Source organism: Diachasmimorpha longicaudata, chromosome 2, assembly GCF_034640455.1.
Source record: "Diachasmimorpha longicaudata isolate KC_UGA_2023 chromosome 2, iyDiaLong2, whole genome shotgun sequence".
Lineage (NCBI taxonomy): Eukaryota > Metazoa > Arthropoda > Insecta > Hymenoptera > Braconidae > Diachasmimorpha > Diachasmimorpha longicaudata.
This window is the reverse complement of record NC_087226.1, coordinates 12058185-12075615: the sequence shown is the minus strand read 5'-3', so window position 1 is coordinate 12075615 and position 17431 is coordinate 12058185. Positions and strand designations below refer to the sequence as shown.

The following is a 17431-nucleotide window of genomic DNA, read 5'->3' as shown; positions in this document are numbered from 1 at the left end:
CTTAATTTTATATATTTTTCTCAATTTATGATCTTTGAATATTTCATCTCTTCCTGAACACCATGAGAATGTGAAAACCCATCGAAAATGGCACCTGAATGCATAAAGAGGTGTTATAATGCGAAACGTAAGGCTCAAGAAGCCTCTTCAGTCAAATTATTATGTTTGGAGGAAGCTGGAAGCCTTACAGACGAGGGGTTACCATGCCTACCAAGTTCTTTTTAGGGGAGGCACAACGTGTTACACACAGGCGTTGAAACCGCGACGAAAATGTTCCAACTTTTTCCAACATAACGGGAAAAGTTCACGGGGAGAAAGGAGGGCCAATTGCGAAATAAACGGTGAGTACCATGGAACGAGTTAAAAGCCGGATGCTACTTTTTCCTCGAGTTATCGATTTTTCACTCTCAACTCCAGTGAAGGACAAACTCCATATTTCAATCACTAGAGCTGTGAATGACTTACAGATGAATAAAATCTCAACTAATGATGGACTGGTCGGGAGTAGTCAAGAATAGATTAACACAACACCACTCAATGAATGTTCAACAAGATAATCAATAAGAATTAGCAAAAAAGGATTTAAAAATTACGTTTTATTTTTCCTCTTGAAAATCTTCAAAAAATCGTCGTAACATAAATACTTTTTGAATCATAACGACACGTTTAAAATATTTTTATTCTAAAATTGTTCTAGTCCCTCATCTAAACGGATTTCATCGTACTTTCGCTAACTCAAGGACCGCCCCCCCCTCCCCCTCAACTCCTCCGCCCTCTTAATCCTCACCAAGATAACTGACTTGAAGCATCACACGAGGAAATGTAATTAACTGTATATCTCCCCCTTGTGCTCAGCAAGTTGCGCGTGCATGTTGTATAATCGGCTAATCGCCTCAAAACATCGCATGACTGCGTAAACTAGTCCCCCGGAAATAGTGAAATTACGTCTGACATACGATGAGTAAAGTATTTTTAACAACAATCTCCCTATCTCAATTTCACGGGGGGGGGGCCAATAACAAGCAGCAGTTCGTCAATGATGTTCTAATTAGAGCTGTCGGCTACATTATACGATAACACGAGTCAATGAGCAATGTGTGTGATTGTATGATGGCCGTAATATCAGTACACTCTGCATCATTAATACATGGGCTTGCAGGACAAGCATCCAGTGATATCGAAACTTCAGCGAACGTCAATAATCATGAGGTTTAAATTTCGATTAGTAAGACCCCAGTATTAATGTTGGTTGAATGTTTATTGGGTATCAATATTGGAAAATTGATGGCAGACCTGGCTATTCCCTAAATGAGAGTATTCCCATTGACAGTTGCAACGTATAATTCAATCGAAAAAATAAATAAATGGAAAATTTACTGTGGAATTTAAGTAATTGCAAATGTAGTCTGCAACAATTTTTGTGAAAATTCCCTACAATACGTAATTATCAGTAAATATTTCGTGTTGATATTTTGGATAAACAGTAGTAATTACCATATTGACTACTGAAAATTGCAGTGGAAATTTGGATCGTCGATCGTTTGCATCCCTGGGAATCCCCTTTCTCTGTCAACAGCGCAATCGAGCGAATGACGAGTGACCGGGACGCCTAAGTAAACTTACCGGTTAACGGAAAATCCTGTCAACGCGAGCAGAAAAAAAAAAGTGAAAAATCCTTCCGTTTCCCCAGGAAATTGTCATGAGATTTCACCCATCTAGCAATTTTCGATTAAATTTTTTTTTTCAATCTTAAATCAATCACAGAATTTCCTTTTCTCACTGGGTTTTCACTCACTCTGCACTGCTCAAATAGTGGGGTAATATGGTGTGTATGGATGTGTAAGCATACGTGATACAAAATGGTTAGTGATTCACATGTATACGAAACCCTGTATTGGATATATATCGATGCAGGAAAATTGGAGAAACAAGAGAGGCAAAGTGGTGAGGGCTGAAGTCCGGGCTCTCGATTAATGCAAATGTCTAACCTATTGGAGGATACAGCTAACCAACGCTGCAGAATGTCCAGAATCGGGGATAGTGGACAAAGGGGTTTCGCGGAGCAAGTGAGCAGACTACGTCCACCCTGAATTAACCGCTGGCCAATTCCCCTTTCCCTCTTCGAGTTACTGTCCTTGTCATCTCATGCGTTCGATCCACCTCGTTTCGTACGTACAGTTAGGGTCCACCCCAACGACCGCAACGCTTCAATTTCAAATGCTAATCAGTTCGTCCAGCTCTAGTACCAACAGTTTAATGTCTATACACGTAGTCGTCCTTTCATTCTCCATTACATGGGGGAAATGTCTTCAGTCAAAAGGCTGTCTCGTATTATTGAATACCGAGGGAACGGGATCGGCTATACGTGTATGTGCTACGTAATTTCATAGACTCTTGAGGGTAGTTATGATCATGTTGTATTTCCGATAATAAATTAAGTTTTCAATTGTAATACCTCAAGACCGTCAAAATTATCGAATATTTCCCTATCGAGGGCACAAACTGCGAGGAATTTGTGTTGAAATTTCGTTTCAATCTATCACATTGAGAACAAAAATTGTGGTTATCAGGAATGTATGATTTATGTCAATACTTTGGTGAAATATTTTTTTTTGTCGGTGAAGCCTCAGGGAAATACTCGGATGAATTTTGAAAGTGGAGGAACATTCGGAGGAGAATTTCTTTTCTCTTGGGTTCGACACATCAAACTGTTGTGGTCGAAGTCACGTAAAAGCTTGTACAAACATCTTGGATATCACACAAAAAATTGGTTCTAAAAAATTTAAATTCTCAAAATGTCTTTCACAAAATACATAAAATGGTACATTTAATTTTACAAAACATTCTTCTGAATATATGAGATGAATAAGAGATCACCGAGCGAATAAATTTTTCTGGCATTAATTGCTCCACTAATTAATGAGATATTCTAAAAATTTCTGTCATTGTCGGATCCTGCAAAAATCCCCTTGAGAATCACGAAAATTCAACAAAGCCGGATTCAATTCAATGAAGAAAATTCCACCTCCCAGAAAATTAATTCTCTTGAAAAAAAGAATAGTGGAGTAATTGAATGAAAGTTCCTTCTCTCTTGAGTGGACTTCTCATTTCTCCCAAAGCTTTCATTATTATACCCGTAGACGGTTCAACAATAAGTACAACGTGCAATGAGAATCATGTATTGAATTTTATTCAATCCCTCCATCTTATCGTAATTTGAATCACCATGAATTAAGAAAAGGGCACGAAAAGGATGAGCCTGAGGCTTCGGCAATATGGTAATTGAAATTGTTCCCTCAATGAGCTGGCTTATATTAATTTTCGAAACTATGCAAATCCTCCCTTTGGGCAAGAATTTAATAACCAGGGGAGAAAAAATTGTTGGATAATAGCTCATTTTTTCGCAATTTCTTTTTATAATTGAAAATCCTTAATCATTTTTTCATACTATTTTTCCATAACCATTTAATCATTCATAGGAATATTTATTTCCTCACTTTTAGTTCGAAATAATTTTAATAATTTCAAACATAATCTTTTGAGACAAATAAATTATGTTTAAAAATTATTTAATTGAAAATTCCGGTTGAAATGCACAACTTCAAATAAAGGGAAATATTCCCCAGATCTTTCCCTTATTGTTTTGAAGTTTTTTTACATTTCTTTATTACAAACATTTTTTTTCTGCACAAAATACCGCATAACGTGGTACACCAATTAATATCCGAGCCACTGTTCTTCATGGGACCCAGCAGTGTCGAAATATTTTTGAAACTCATAAAAAAAACTATAATTAACAGTGTCGGAACATCACTGCACCAACAGTAAGACACACGTGATACGTAGGATGAGGGACCCGAGGAGTTCACCGAGGCGCATCTCTACAACTCCCAGTGGCGTGACTCACCTAGTCCAAAAGCCCGGAACCTAGTGCAAGCTCTCCCTCAACCTATGCCCCCCCCCCTCCCCCTCCCGGCCCTACTCCTACAACCATTGACTTCCGGTGGTGTTTGGGCCACACTTGATATACGGTTGTGTATACATCACCGCACTGGTACCGTCGTAACGGAGTATAGATTACCAAAGGTGCTGTGCACAATGGCGTGTAATCAACGTCTGGTCGAAGTGGCGCGTTAATATTAAATTGTCCCTTGGTTCTCTAGTCTCCTACCACTGACATCACCCTTGTGGTCTCCGGTTTCTGGATAGGTGTCATTCGATTGCATCTCAAGTGCCCTATCTTGATTTCAGATGTACTGAAGAATAATTGAAAGGAGAAAAAACAAATAACAAATTACGTGGCCCCAATTACGAGGAAAAAAATGTTATCCTCCCTAATTTAACTAGTAATTGCCACTGAACAAATTTCTCTCCTCTATACAAAGAAAGATTTCAATTGTTCCCCGTGGAATAGGATCAGAAATCATCGTTAATTTAATTAATGTTATACCGTATGATAAATGTGAAATAATTCTCCGAAGAAAAATTAATCGTTTGTTATATGACAGAATGCGAGTGAGGTGTTGATTGAAAAAAAAAATCCACACGATATCGAATATTGTATTTTAATAGAAATCCCAGGGGGGAAGGTGAATGTCAGCCCTCGTTGCCCATGACAGCAGGGTATTAATTCCTTGGGGATTATCGAAATTATGTCAACGAAGGCAGCAGCCAAGCCGGTATTAACTCGACTCATCCGCAATCATTCATGTCAATATATTTACACCGTACTAAATATGTGAAGAGTCAGAGGCCCTCTTCATCCATTTAATTTTTCATTTTTATTCCATTGTTGAAATTCGATGCAAATCATGACATCTTGAGAACAATAGGTTTTACTGTTAAAATAAATACGACTGGAAATATTCCCCGCAATTTTCTGAATACAATGCACCCAGTGCAACCTATAAATAGCACTGCTGAAAATGCTCAAACAGATGTACCAGAAATTTCGGACGTTGCTACCAAGTTTCAACTTATCTGGAGTCATTATTATTTCGTCCCCGTTTATGAAAAGCAATCGAGGGTGACTAGACACCCCGAGAGATACGGTGCAGGCGTCATTCCAGCTATTTCAACCCCCGTGATATCAGTCTCTTCCTCCAACCTCTAAGCAAGTTTCCGTTATCTCAAGTTACGTCAAAACCCCGTTTGGTTATCATCAGGCTGTGTGTGAGGGGGGGGAAGGAGAGGAGGCGGAGTGGAGAGGTGAGGGGTCCAATGGTCCAATGGTGATAGAGGTGGCACCAGTTTCTCACGCCAGTGAGCCAAGTTTAATGGCATCAAAACCACAAAGAACTTCAACGATGGCCTTTGGAGTAAGTGAACAAAGTTAAGTGGAGTTGGGATCAACTTGTCTCAGATATCTAACCCAGAGATCGGGGTGGCAGAGATCTCACCAAACTTTTCAATTCACAATTTACCAGTTGATGCTGTCATTGAGGTTAAATAATTACGAAAGATGCATCTTCCATTCATTCACAATGACATCTAAGACTTCATCGGGGACGATTTTAAAGGTGATAACGAGTTTTTGATTGAAGTAGAGGACAATTCAAATGATTCATCATACATGAAGAGCAAGTGATAAACTAGAAAAATTTTCTCGCGTTCGAGGGACTCACAAATGCGGAAAAATAATCGGTTTTGGCGAATGTTCATTTTTCTCCAAAACAAAGATCCAAGATTCCAAGATCAACCCTCTGACCACCGGGGCGAGTAGAAATTCAATCAGTTGACCCTGATTTAGTATGTTTAGGATGAGAAATGAATAGGGTGTCTTATTAGCGACTGACGGATGAAGAACTCATCAATATATTTATGCTCAATCACACCTTGAAATTCCTTGAAATACTTGGCCTAGCGTACAACCACCCTGACTAACCCCACATTGGTGAGGCTACTCGGGCACTCATCGAATCCCCCTTGAAAGGCACTGTGTAAACTTGAATCGGGTCGAGAGTTTCACGTTTCCTAGCACCAAACTGGATATTTCCACTCCCTCTTCCCCTCATGACCCCAGGGGTATTCAAGGATTCTGCACTCGCCACAATTGGGACGATTGAACGGATGAAATTTCTGTGGGTCAACAGAAGTATGAAATCCACCAAAAACCGTGGAAAATGCAGGTAAAATTTTCGTGTGAAAAAAAAAAAAATTACAGAATCCCTATCCCAAATTCAGTGTTATTCGAATTTTTTTTTTCGTTGTATGGAGGCAGCCGAGTGGTGGTTGGGTGAGCGTTGAAAAGCCACTGGGGCTGATGCTAAATTAACATGCCAAAGGGAAGCTCGCCATTCTGAGCTCTAAAAATACCGCTACACTGTGTTTAGTATAGGTTTCCCAAGCACCAGCCCAACACCGGTACTTTTTCTCAACAGCTATTGATGTCGGATCTTAATGAAAATATACAGTCTGCACTTAACAACATCACGTATCGTACATCATCCGTTTTTTTTTTTTTTCATCCCATCTTCTACTTTGGTGGAGTTTTTTCTCGTTATTCAAACTATTCTTTACGAGACTTTTTGGTGTTAACAGTTGTTTGTCTTAATCAGAGAGAGCATTGAATCATCAGGTTCATTTAGAGAAAAATTAGTGTCCTACATTTGGTGATTTATAGACTGTAACAAATGTGGTTAAAGTTGCAAAAATAGTTACACATGAATTCTTGTGTAACTATTCTTTCATTACTAATCTCATCTAAAAACAAATCTGATCGATCACAGTTTTTACGCATCTTACAGACAATCACATATTTTGATATCTAATTGTCCCTAAATTAACTATCTGAAAACTGCGAGTATCGGCAAGGCAAATTATCAAATTCTCTGAAGAAGTTGTTATATGATGGTTAAACGAACCTCTAATGCAGAATATCTCAAGACGAAGTGCAAAACCCACAGACAAACACCTGTTAACCAAACCAGAGTTGACGATCGGTGTGTATACACATTATTCCAGTGCTTGGAGTGTGTATATAGACTCTGAGAACCACCAGAATTTCGAGAGGGTCTCTGAAAATTGTGCCACGTTTTCACTTTAAATTTACCGAGAGATGGACTGACAAAGTTGTCACACTTTCAAAGTGGAATGAGTTAAAAAAAAAAACCTCTGGCAATTTTCAAATGACGGAAAAAAATATTTTAAACAGGGGGCAAAAGAAGAAAATTCATTCCAATTCTCATTATCTGTCTGCTGAATATATTCCTATCTTCTCCACCCAGCCATGGACTCCCCACTTGTGTGAACAATATCATCAAAATCCAGCTCACCATGACAAATCTTCACTAACGAGCTTTTGCAAATAAATGGACCACGTGATAAATCCAATTTCGCTTTTCACATGCTCTCATTTGGAGTCTCTGCAGGGGTTATCCTTCTCCTCGCAATTTTTCGACCTGAGCACTAGGCATTTGTGATTCCCTTGGCAACGTGCGTAATATCGATCCCATAAAATTCAGAGTTCACTGAGATGTGAATTTATGTAAAATATAACATGTCCAGCTGGACTTTAATGATATTGTTCACTCTCATGGGTCGTAAAAACTATCCACTAAGCCCAGGGAACAATCAAATTTCTTTGTCTGGAGTATGTAACGACTTTGTTGACATATTTTTTGAAGATTATTCCAACGCTCGAGAACTCTACAGTTATAAATTTTTATCGAAATTTTCACTATTAATAACAGAACATCTTCCATAAGTGATGCTTTATTTATTTACCATCGTTCAAATGTGTCATCTTTTCATTTCATATATTAAAAGCCATAAAAATCTAAAAATATTAAACTACAATGTCAGTTTAAATTCTGAATTCCATCACTCCAATATTCCAAATCCTTCATTAAAAATAATCCCACCACAACTAACTCATCCAGCTTTCACCCGAAATTTAAACCCCGCAACCCCAACAAATGTATTAAACCCGTCGAGCTAGCTGGACCTGATTAAAAATATACCTCCACACAGTTACAATGTTAATGATGATATAATAACAACGATAAAACAAATGTCACCCGTAGCTGGTCTGCAGCTCTCTCCTCCTCGTCCACTTCCATTTCTCCCCGAAATAATGCCTCCAACACGTGTAAATTCTCCAACTAAACATGACAAACCGAAAAACCCAGAGCAGGCATTGATAAATGTCGAGTTTTCCGGCATAATTATCCAACGAACTTGTTTGATAAAGTGAGTAATTTATTCAAACCGTAGAATTCTATGGGAGTTGTATAAAAAATACGGAAAGAAGATGGAGCAATGTGAGAGCTAAATAAGCGAAACAATGCAATTCCACTCTTTTCCTGCTCAAGAGAGTTAAAAATAGGTGGCGAAGAGAAGAAAAAAAATGTAGAAAAGAATAGGGAACCACGAAGTGGAAATAAACTCTAGTGAAGGTAACCGTCGGTTGGAGAACTATTAGAAATACTCACTTCGCAGGTGATTGTTGTTCAAGAGCATTGCAACTCCTGAGTGAAATTCAAGTTTCAAATTTTGCCCTAAATTGTCATACCTGTTAAACACAACGCCAATGAACTGATAAAAGAATTTTATTCAGTTGATGTTAACGAGGGTTTGGTGAATCGTGAATTATTCACGATTGGATGGGAACTGCAATGAATAATTATAACGCTATTGATGCTGGGCTCGGTTAGCATTGTCACGTGACCGTGGGATTTTCAAGTAGAAATAACGCCACTTATCCGTTTGGCCGATAGCAAAGTGTCGCAAAGACTCCCGGGATAATAATTTCACGCAAAGCCCCAGGAGCTCTTTGCGGACCACTGCAAAAAGTTAACTCACCAGGATTTTGGCTCGCGTCCTATTGGAGTATTTCCACCCTCAGCCTTCCACAAGTTACGGCAATTGTGTCGTCTCGACCATTTTAAGTTATCAAAAAGTGTGAGTTGTATTGCGGGATATCTGGGATTTGATGGCGTTATGATACTGGAGTTCAATGACTTTACCATTAAGGACAGAACTCGTTATCGTTTGGAGAAAGGTAGGAAATTTGAAAGGGATTAATTCATAAAATCCAGGAAATTCAGAAACCGAAAATTCACCACTTCAAACTCTTCCAATGCTCTTAAAATAACAATTAAAATCTAAATTGTTGTTTTATTTGCCTTTGAAATGAAATAACTCGGCAGTATTTCACGTAATGTCATGACATAGTGGCGCCATGACTCCCCAACGGAGTCTCATAAAATATATAAGAAAAATAGTCAAGTAGACCAGAAGAAAATAAAAGATGAAATTAATGTCGAGACTTTAACTAAATGTCCGAGTGTAAGGTCAGTGAAAAGGAAAAAAAAAGGGGGGGAAAAAAATGAGGCAGTGAAAGACCAGGAGAAAAGGAGTTCCAATAAGTCAGTGTAGAAACCGCCAAGAGAAGGCGAGTTTAGTGTATGTAACTTTGGGGGGTAAGTGGAGGCACTCCCACGAACTCCCTTTGGCATTAATCCAAGTTTCTCTCGCCCTTTATCTCAACTCCTGTCTCTCTTGTTCTCACTAGTAACGCGAAATTGACACACATAATCGTCTGGTACGTCGCTTGACTTTTGTGTGATACTCCAAGCCACAGCCGATGATAGTGAATCCATGGAACATTGTTGCTAACCGCACAAAGTTTCGATCCATTGGAAATTACGATTTCTAACGTAAACTTCAGTGTTAGATATTGGTTGCTCCCATCGGTTTCGTGTTATGAAGTAGGAGCGTCATTTACTCAAACTTTACAATGCCTTCAATCAGCCAAGAATCAAACTTACCACTCGTCTTTTGTTGTGATAATGGCTTTCATATAGATGAGGAAGAGAGGAAAACTATTGTAACTTTATGGCGCAGATGATTTCGTCAATATGTCGATGGGAATACGAAACTTTCTTGCAATATGACGTGAGAGCAATTCCTTCGTCTATGTTCCTATCTACTATATCACATTCACTACTAATAGATCAAGCTTCATATACCTACAACTTCAATCCATAAATTTTGGAACAGTTTAAATTGGAATAAGAAGTTCGAATGAAATAACTCTCAAGGATGTGCATATCTATGATGACCTCCTTTCAGATGTATACAATTTTTCAGAAGAATTCTGAAAGCAGAATTGCAGTGAGCAAAAATTTCAGGTTCTTATGTGGACTCAAACCTAATGTACATAACTGTGAATTACATATACGTGCCTCTAGGTAAGTTAAATTCTGAAAATTTCGCAATATTACAGATAATGCATTCCGAAGTTCTTCGCCAAGGAAATTACTTATCCTCGGTAATGTCCTCCGTACTCTAATATCATGATAGGATTCCTCTGTTTATTCCACTCTCCTCGGTATTTTCATGTCTACTTTGCCCCATTTATTGCAAATAGATTAAGGTTGATTTATTAGCCTCTCCATTTCAATTTAAACGAAATAAACTGAAGAAAAATTTCAAACTATGGAGGAAAAATTCTAGACTACGGGATAACTCTCGGGGTTATAAAATCGGTCTTGACGTGAAGAGAATATTACACCTACCACTAGCATTGAATATGAATCTTCAAACTACTGAAATATCACAGATAATGTATCCAGAAAGTTCTTCACTACGTGAATTACGTACTTCCATCATTCTCAGAGCACAATGTTCTTTGAAACCTAATATAAGTAGATAATCTCTTCCAAGTATACATTCCCATCTCTTTTTATTAACATAGTCAAACCAGAGAGTAACTCGACTAATAAAGAAGAGAGAAAAAAAATTAACATTTCAGAAATGTTAGGAACAACGAATGGTTTCATCAATTTAAATTGACAAATTTGAAGTTGAAAAATGCTTGAATATAATCAAAGAGAACGAACTGAAATAAAAAAATATAAAACTATAAAAGAAAACACAAAGTTTCCACAAAACTTGGGATATTTTTATTCAGACCTAAAGTATAAAGGATTTCCTAACAATTACTCAAATATCACAGTGCCCTTTGCCAAAGAAATCCCTCATAGAGCACTTATTCCCTCAGTTTATTAAAGTTTCTCCGTTTAAAAATTTTCACCTCTCTCCACCTCCCTATTCCAGCAATAATCACACACAAGTAGTAAGAAATGAATGAGAGATTTCTTTTGACTGTCGATTGAAAACGAAAATGTTGAATCCGGGTAAAAGGACTTATGGATGGTAGAATTCTCTCATTCTGAAGGGTGTGTCTAGCCCTTCGGCAACGAGAGATCGATAGAAAGACACAGAAATTTTCACTGAAGACAGTCAATGTAATGTTGCAATGGAAGAACACAAGACTTACAGATGAGTGGGGAATGACTGTTCTCTGTGACTGCGGGTTCCCTTTGGTCTGACACTAACGACAATTTTCCAGTCTTGGAGCGAGTGAAAACGAATACGAATGTCCGTGCTAGAGAGTCCTGAGTATAACGCTAGAGGCAAATATAAGTGAATACTGCGAGTTTCTTTTACTCCTTCTTTTCCCCTCTTTTGTATTTTTTTTTTTTTCATTTTCCTCTTTTCCTTTTGCCGTAACGCAGCAAACTGGATAGAAGAAATTGCCGCCCTTCTCTTCACCCACCGCCCCCAAGGTTTCTACTCGTGCAAATACAGCCCTTCACGACGACAATGAGAGAGATCCGGTCCCACCGGTAATTCGCGAGGTGGTATCAGCGGAGGAAACTCGAGCCAAGAAAAATTCACTGTGTGACAAGAGTAGAGGAACACACGGGAATGTCGACAATTTCATGGGTAGAGAAACTACTGAAGGTGAAACTGTCCGACGACACCCCCCCAGTACTAATTGCAAAATATAAGAGAACAACGAATGTTGAAGGTACTGAGACAGAAGACAGAATCCACTGTATTCCAACTAAAAGATACAAATTTTCGAGAAATGAAATTTAAGTTATTGAATTATCATGAAAATAGTACTGGAATAAATTAAATTATGGTGTCAAAAAAGTCATGTAATTTCATTTACAGCAGGAACTGAACTCATGATAATTTCAATTTTTCCTCAATTTCAAATGAATGCAAAAATCCAACGAAAGGATATTCATTTCTGTTAACCAATCAACTCAATTATATTATCAATATACAAGAGAAATAATTAACACCAATTCAAAAATTAGCTCAAATATAATTAAGTAATTACGTGAATTCACTTCATATTAATCTATCGGTAAATCTGAAAATAGCATTCCACCGAATACCATTATAGCCACGACATCGCTGATGTAGGATCTATGTTTAAACACAAGCGGCAATGGAAATTTGTTCTTCAGTTCAAAAACAACTACTTTCGCCAAGATTTTTAGTAAAAATAATAATAAATTCCCTTATCACGGTAATCAGTAAGTCACTTAGCCACAAGATTATAACCCCTCACTAAAACTAGTCAATCTCGCGTGAATCTAACAACTCCCAGTCACCTTCTCCATCCCCCATTCCCCTGAAATTAAATTTATTTCTCAAGTATTAAATTAGATTTCAATTGGATGACACGTTCTTTATCCAATGTGGCACGCTTCACGCGCTATTATCTGACTTTAATGATCGTAACGTTGGGTGTCGACGTTGTCAAATGCAATCTACCCTGAGCCCTTGTAAAGTGAAGAAAACAGATAAAAGCCCCGCGGCGAATCGTTGATGTAAAAAGACCGAGGCACAGAATAGAGCTTATACATAGATGTTTGTCCTACATTCCTCGGAATAGGGAGTTGAAGATAGGGAAAAAGGTATCCCCATCTCCAACACCACCACCCACCACCTGACAAGTCGACAGGACACGGCCAGACGTCCAAAATGATTGCCGGATGTGACACCGACGACCGGGTAAACGCTTTATCGTCGAGCTAACGAGGCAGTCTCACCTCCATATCCCTCGAAATACACTGGTGTTAGTATCACTGTCCTTCTCACATACACATACAGCATATCAGACTACATTTACACCAGTGAAAATCAGTCGACGCGTGCTCTGTTTCCTCTACACCACTACTATCAAATACCGACAAAAAAAAAAAAAAAAAAAAAAGCCTGGCATTCCCCTACCATTCCAAATAAATTTTACCTTTTTACGACAGAGATTTATGAAAGCTATTCTCTACGCGTTACCGCCCCCTCCGGCACTCATCCACAGTGTGCCCATTCCACCAGGACAACCACCGTCCAAGCACTCTTTCCATCTCCACCCACCTCCCATTCCCTCCCATTTATCTATTTCTATCTATTCATCTCTTTCCCACGCAGTCTCATGCTCATATCCATCCCCCCCCCCCCTGCACAACCCCCTCTCCTTTCACCCCCTCATCGCCACCATTCTTATTAAGAATACCGCTTGCAGGAAGGACTTCTGTGAGTGGTGGTATCCGGGCTTTCCGGACAGTTTCTGCCCCAAAATGAGGTAATTAGGATGCAGTCAAGAGTCGAGTGTCTTTGCGCACTTGTGTGAGCACATCCCCCACCGGTTACCTCAAGTGTGCTACCTTCCCTCCTCCTTCAAACCGGATGGTACTCACGCTCTGCTGGCCGAGCTGTTACCCCCTTTCCTCCTCCTCCTCCTCTATCGCCCTTCTCTACCCCTTACCACTTGGTGAACTTCCCCTTACACCATGAGTTCTCCGCTAAATCAAAATGTTTTCAACATCCAACCCCCAGAAATCTCTAGTGTCACGTTCATACTAATGAGATACTGAGAAGAAAAAAAAAATGTAGAAGTGTAGTGGACACTTTTGGTAAATCGATGGATTTGTTCTGTAGAGTTGATGAGTAATGACGAATTGAGAAATTTTTCATGATTTTCTAACTAGTCTCATTCAGACAAACGAGTTTCATTGTTTTGGAGGTTTCTAATGACTCATTGTTAGTGGAAATTCTAGTCAGACATGAGAGGAGAATTTACCCTGAATTTTGCTATTCGAGAGGGCTGAATTGGAATTTCAGATTTTGGAATAATGCCAGTCAAATGTGAATATCTTAAATCACCGGTAAATATGGGGAGTGTTGGGAATTGATAACAGGAGAATGGTAGAGAACGATAAATCGGTGGTGTTGCACAAAGTACCTTGCTGTGGACTTCATTAAAGGCTATTTATCATTTCATCGGGTCAAAAGACATGGATGAAGGGGGAAGAGGAGGAGGGGATAGGGGAGGGCCTCTGAGCGCATTCGCAAAGCTCCGCCTGGTGTAGCCCCCTAAGGTCGTTAGGTTGTGGTTTGGCATGAGAACAACCTTCTATACACCACTGCTAGGGCTGAATGTTACGGTACTCCTGATACCCTAGTCTTGGCCTCTAGTATTCCACTACATCACTGGACTAGCCATTAGCGGTTGCCACATTCGTGTTTAGATGCTGTTATTGAATATAGGTTTACTCAACAGTCTCATCAACGATACTACGTTATGACGGTGAGTGGAGTGTAAATTTTCGTGTCTGAGCAAATCACTTGATTAAATGCTGGAACATGTGGTAATCCTGGTGTGGAGGGATGAGGGCTTTGGGATGAATGGATTCAAGTGGTCATCATTTGTCAAGTTTTTGGGGATTGAATCTGATGAGTGATGGAATTGTCACCCTGGAAATTAGGGCCATGTCGAATGCTTGAGAACTTGAAGAAAAAATATCTAGAAATCAAGTGATACCGATAATAACCACATCAGCAAAATGAATTTTGATATTTAGGCCCTTGTTCACTTGTAATTGAGACAAATTTTCATTTTAGTCACATGTTTTTATGAGTAATTCAGACAGTCGATTTCGGGTGTTCAAAAATCATTGATGACAGTGGAACCCAAATTTTTAAATCGAGACCTTCTTACACATATAGCATTGACCTCCTCCCATCGTACGTGAAGTCCTTTATTTCCATAATTATCTGAAGGTAGGTATCAAGCGATTATGGACAGGTGGTATCTTGACACCAGAAATACAATTTCGTACGTGAATTCAACGATTCCAGATATTCCATCCAGACAGTTACCGTTACCTACTTACGGAATGATCAACCTCTCGGCTCATCATTTTGTTCACCACTTTGAATTCATCTAAAATACACTTCACCCCAGATATTTCTCTAAATAGTACCAATGGTATACACCTTCCTCCATCTCATTCTTACATTACATTTTTGTTAAAAGCACTCTCCACCCAAATCGTCGAGTATATATAATTCTTTACTGTCCTAATGCTCATTCAGTCCGGATGTCACGTCTAAACCACCGGAAAGTCGGACGAGAACCGGATGCAAATACCCTTCTTGATAAAATGGGTTTGGAAGTACCAAGTTACCAGTGGATCATGGTTTCCACTGTAATGTAAGCACAGGAAAGGGAAACTTGAAAACGAATGAGATAAAAAATTGTGGAAGTGAATGTTGCGCTTCACTCACGCTCGCGAAAACCAGATAATGTGGCCTGGGGGGTGTGTGTGTATGTGTGGAAAGGAGGAGGGGGAGAGTTCAAAGATGGTCCAGATATATTTCAATGGTGAAATTCGTGGCTTCCTCTTCCGGCAACTAATTCTTCCGGAGGAAGACTTAGAACGTTTTGATTTGCCTAGATCAAGTTGCATGGTTGGCTTCCTCCAATAGTATTTCACTTTGGAAAATAAATTCGGATGCACAGTATACCACGAGCAATAGATATTCTGCTGTTACGAATGTTAACTCTTCGTTACTTGTGTGAAACTGTCCGATAGTTTTCAATTCAAAAAAATCCAAGCGCATGGTCGAACATTTTATAAAGATTGAGCAAGTGCTGCATTTGAGTTTCCAATATAGGACCTTTCACTGTCATACGGATCGCAAAATAGATTTCAAGAGTTTCTGATAGGATGAAAAACACTTGAAAAAAGGGTTTCAAGTCTTTGAAACTGATTGAACGTTAAATGTACCAAGAATGATGAATGAAAGCGGACAATTCCAATGTAATTGCTCATCTCAGCAATAATTTTTCCTCTGAATTAATTCCCTTGGAATTATTCTCCAGGCGATATCAATTCCCCGAGAATTATACTGTGAAGAAAGTCATTTCATAGAACTCAGGGAAAAAAAAAAGATATATAATGCGACTCAATCTCTCGTAAATGGCATTCAAGTGCAGTTGGTAGCCTTCTTAGGCATGAAAGTAGAATAACTTAAAAAGAAAAAAAAAAGCCGTTGATTCACAGGATTCAATTAAAACCTCACTCACTGGGTAGTGTCTCGTGGGATAAAGCTAAATCGATAATCGTAATTCAAGTTGTCCTTATTCGGAGATGCCAGTGTGGTGCGCGTTTGCTTCACGCCAGATTAATCCGTTAGCTACCAAAATCGGGTGGATCCCGAGATTACATCACAGCTCCCCCCTTTGCACAACTCCAAAAGGAAACAATAGGGAGACACGTCCATACAACTAGGGTTTGAACATACTGTAATCCTGATTTGGCGGTAGCATAGTCCAATAATTATTCCGATTAAGAAGTTAAACAGGAAATTCTCGAATAACACTGAGTTATAACACGCGACCAATTAATTATTCTTTGAATCCAAAGCAACAAAATCACCTTATGTAGCTCACAGTCAGTAAGGAAATATTGTTATCAAATATCCATTGACATGGGACAAGAATTTATTGATTAATTCAAATGATGACCCTTCAAGAAAAATTTTCAGTCTCACGAAAACCACTTTTTCGCGTTTATTACAGTTTCACTATTCGCTATAACCCCTGTCCCTCCCTTTGATGCAATCAATGGCATAAAATCGGAAATTGCATGTTCTCGGAAATTGAAATTGAAGGGGAGGAAGAGTATTGATGTTGAGAAAAAAGTCAAAAGAAAATAAGAGCGACAAAAAAAGAAAAACAGGGACGAAAAATAGAGTGCCAGGATGAAGTGAATATTGGCTATCTCCCGTTCAGCGACATCATTAAAACTTTACATTGCCGAAGACAGTCGAGGTGGTATTATTCCCCATGTTTCTATAAAAATCTCTTGATAACATTACTTAAATTGAATGAAGTCACCGGTTAATGGAATTAATTTTCTCCTCCTATCTATCAAGAATCCACCAACGCTTTGACGTTTCGTTAAATCCTTCATTATCATTTCCCATGCGTAAAAAATACAAATTTTCTTTTCTCACTCCAACGGATTTCTATTTATTTATGTTTTTTTTCTAATTTATTCTAATTACGTTAAAGCAACGGATATACATAAATTTTCGAGGATCAATGGGCTGTCCCTTACTTCCTCTCTTATTTCAATCTCAGTTGGGGTTGAAGAGAAGAACTGATGACTCAATTCCCCCATATAATTATTTAATTTTTGGTACTTTTACCTTTTAATTCTTCATTCGCACAAGAGATTATTCATAAAATATAATGAAATGCAGGGAAATGTAGATATTCTCTATGGTCAAACCAATGGTAAAATTTTGGCACTGGACGTTATAACGCAAGATGAGA

At 38.7% G+C, this 17431-nt stretch overlaps 1 protein-coding gene across 4 annotated transcripts in view; it reads right to left on the bottom strand.

Moving 5' to 3' along the window:
* The window catches only part of LOC135172751 (hemicentin-2), a 114985-nt gene that overhangs the window by 79861 nt on the left and 17693 nt on the right, over window positions 1–17431 (bottom strand). The window lies entirely within an intron of this gene.